The sequence below is a fragment of the Tupaia chinensis genome, unplaced genomic scaffold (assembly GCF_000334495.1).
Source record: "Tupaia chinensis unplaced genomic scaffold, TupChi_1.0 Scaffold000037_4, whole genome shotgun sequence".
NCBI lineage: Eukaryota > Metazoa > Chordata > Mammalia > Scandentia > Tupaiidae > Tupaia > Tupaia belangeri.
Window position 1 is genome coordinate 1,906,751 of NW_006159487.1, and position 3,702 is coordinate 1,910,452.

The window sequence follows — 3,702 nt, forward strand, 5'->3', positions numbered from 1 at the left end:
ACAGGTGCACACACACATTCCCAAGACCCTGACGAGCTTACAGGTGCACACACACATTCCCAAGACCCTGACGAGCTTACAGGTGCACACACACATTCCCAAGACCCTGACGAGCTCACAGGTGCACACACACATTCCCAAGACCCCAATGAGCTCACAGGTGCACACACATTCCCAAGACCCTGATGGGCTAGAGTGTTGGGGGAGAGCAGGTGATGGGGCCCTGCTGAGGGGCCCCTTCTCTCATATATTCTCCATCATGAATAAAATAAATACATTTATTTTGGAGAGGTTTTCACTATAGGGCGTGTGCGCTCGCCAGCCAGACAGAGAGAGACAGAGAGACAGAAAGCGAGAAATCACCCCCCCAGGGGGGATGGTCACACTGCAATCCCTTCTCCTCCATTCTCCTCTCGGGATCTTGGGCATGCACGCACAAGCGCCCGGCGTGAGTTTTAAGGCACCAGGTCCAGGACGCGAACCGCGGTCGACTACGTGGGATTCCAGCGACATAGCCAATACGCTAACTGCTGGTTCCCAATAAATACATTTTTAAAAATCAGCTAATTTTTAATGATTCTTTACTGTGATCCAGGCATGATGACAAAGACGTTGTTATTTAACTCACACGTCCCTCCAGTGTGGGTGTGTGTTAGCCCGACTCGCATATGAAGGACAGTCATAGGGAAGATCTTCAGGCACCCATGGTCATACAGCCGGGAGGTGCTACACCGGATGAGAACGCAAGAGCTGACTTCTTCTAGGCTGCTCTAAGTGCACCTCCAGTCTGCCCTGAGGTCAGGGCATGAATCCAGAGAGAGCAGGGCCTGGAGCGGATGGCCAGGGAGGGACTGTGGTCTTGGGTGGAGGAGCCAGTGAGTGGTGGAGGGCACCCAGCATCCGGCTGCAGCCTCCTCCTGCCCTCGGACCTATCGGCAGCCAGGGGCCGAGGGCGAGGGGCTGACCGACAGCCAGGGAAGTGGATGTTTGGCAGCTCTTATGCCTCCCTGAGATGTCCGTGGGTTTCTGGAGAGTATGACTTTTGATTCCCCTTCCTGAGAACCCCTGCGTTTCCACTATTTGTGAGCCACAGAGCCCAGAAGGGAGACTCAGCGCCTGTCGGCCCCTCCCCAAGAACCCACTCCCACGGAGCACTGGGGGTTCCTCTTGGATAGATCTGCTCTCTTAACCCGTCTCTAGTTCATCCTGTCCCTGGGCTCCCAATGGCCCTGCCCCCTCTGTGCCCTGTCCGTCCCACCCCAGTGTCTGCTTAGTCTCTCTTTCAGTGCAATTTAGTTTTCTGTGGCTCTAAAACGTGGACTCGCCCACCGACAAGTAGCTCAGCACATCGAAGCCCATCTGTTGCCACGGTCCACGCTTCTCAGTGCCCATGCCGGTCTCCGGGAACATGGGGTATCTGTTGCAGATGCATGAGAAGGTGACACTTGGTATTGCTGCTAGCCCATGGCTATGAGAGAGACGGCTGGCCAGAGAGTTGGACTTAACTGCTGGAGAGGTACTCATTGTCCCCAGATAGCGCCCCAGTCCTGGGCAGGCCACCCAGAGTACGGAAGGCGGGATCCCGGGGAAGTCTCAGACGCAGCTGGGCACGCCTGAGCCCTGACGTGCCACTTGCTTTTGCCCACAGGACAGGAGAGACTCCCGACGCCCAAGTTCGCCACGGTCCCGATGCTTCTGGTGAGTCCCGATGGTTCTGGTGTAGGTTTCATCGACACAGATGGAGTTTGCTCACCACCCAGCACACCCTGCACCCCGCTCACCACTCCCCATGACTGCGCCGTGGGGGCGGGGCTCTGCCGTTCTGCTGAAGTCGGTGCTCAGAAGAGGGGCATCTGCACAGACTCATCCTCACACGGGGGAGCGGCCCGAGCTGTGCAGGGATAGGCCTGGGGGACGCGGAGCTGCCCGCGCGGCACAGGGACGCTGGTGCTGGCAAGGCCTCAGCTGAGGGTCGCTTCCTGTCTGCCGAAAGCCCCCTGCAGTTCACCCGATCACGTGCTGACAGACGGTCACCGTGCGCAAGCCCTGGGGGGAGGCCCAGTGTTCCTGCAGGCTCCCGTTCCATCTCCACAGAGCGGGAAGTGTCCCCCGCTTCACGTCCTTGGAGAAGCACAGTTGGTTTTGGCTGAGCTGTCTCCTTCCTTGGAAGAGGGGACAGTGCGCTCATCTGGGGCGGGCCGATTCTAGGTTTGGAAATGCAGGCCCTGCCGCCGATTGACTTTCCCTAAATTATTGAGACGCTTCGTCCAGTTCTGGTCACAACCCTGCTCTCCCGGAGATGGGGAGTGGAGGCGGGGAGACGGGCGCCCCACCCGTGGCATCCCCATCCCACTGAGGTCCATTAAGAAGCAGCTCCTCAGTGATGGCCTCCCCTTGGCCCATAATGAAGGCACATCGACTCAGAGTGCCATCGATAATTAACGAGCCCACGGCGCTCCGCATCTCTAGGCTGCTGGCAGATGGCACTGTCGGTTTCCTACCGTGGCCGCCATTCTGGAAGCTTCTGAGAGTGGCGGGCGTTGAAGTCTGGTCGTAAAAGGCGCTGCACCATAGGCACTCTCTGGCTGAGTTACTTTCTCTTCCTGTGACAGTGGCAGAAAGAGGCAAGCAAGCTCTATTGTCAGAGTTCGTTTTTTTCTCCCGCACTGCAAGGTGAGTAAGACAAGAGAAACTGCGTGTATTTGTAGCCGATGAGGAAACAGGCCGGCTGGTAACTGGCTTTGTAGCAAGGCAGAAATCACCCAGGGAGCCGATACCAAGAAGAAAGACGCATTGTGGGAGTTGAGACATGTCCTAGGAGTGGTATTCAACCAGAAGTTTGAACGCTTATAAACTTAAAAAAATTTGTGGAGTCTAAGCTAAGATAAATGTCTCAGGTATTAGTGAGAGTTGAATGAACCCAGGTTAAAGTTTGAAATAAAATTAACATACCAGGAGTGGTATGTACACATGTGTATCTGCAGGTACACGTGTGTATCTGTCAGTGCCTGTGTGTATCTGTAGGCACGCATGTGTACACATGTGTATCTGTAGGTAGTATCTGCATGTATGCATGTGTATCTGTATGCACATGTGTGTATCTGCATGTATGTATACATCTGCACGTATGCATGTGCATCTGTAGGTGCGTGCGTGTGTCTGTAGGTATGTGTGTATCTGTATGCACATGTGTGTATCTGCATGTATGTGTGCATCTGCATGTATGCCTGTGTACCTATAGGTATGTATGTATCTGTATGCACATGTGTGGATCTGCATATATGTGTGGATCTGCATGTACACATGCATGTCTGTAGGTGCGCGTGTGTGTCTGTAGGTATGTGTGTATCTGTATGCACATGCGTGTATCTGCATGTATGTGTGCACCTGCATGTACGCATGTGTGTCTGTAGGTGCGCATGTGTGTCTGTAGGTATGTGTTTATTTATTCCATGGTGTGTGTCTACATGTATGTGTGCACCTGCATGTACGCATGTGTGTCTGTAGGTGCGCATGTGTGTCTGTAGGTATGTGTGTATCTGTATGCACATGTGTGTGTCTACATGCATGTGTGCATCTGCATGTACGCATGCGTGTCTGTAGGTGTGCATGTGTGTCTGTAGGTATGTGTGTATCTGTATGCACATGTGTGTGTCTACATGCATGTGTGCATCTGCATGTACGCATGCGTGTCTGTAGGTG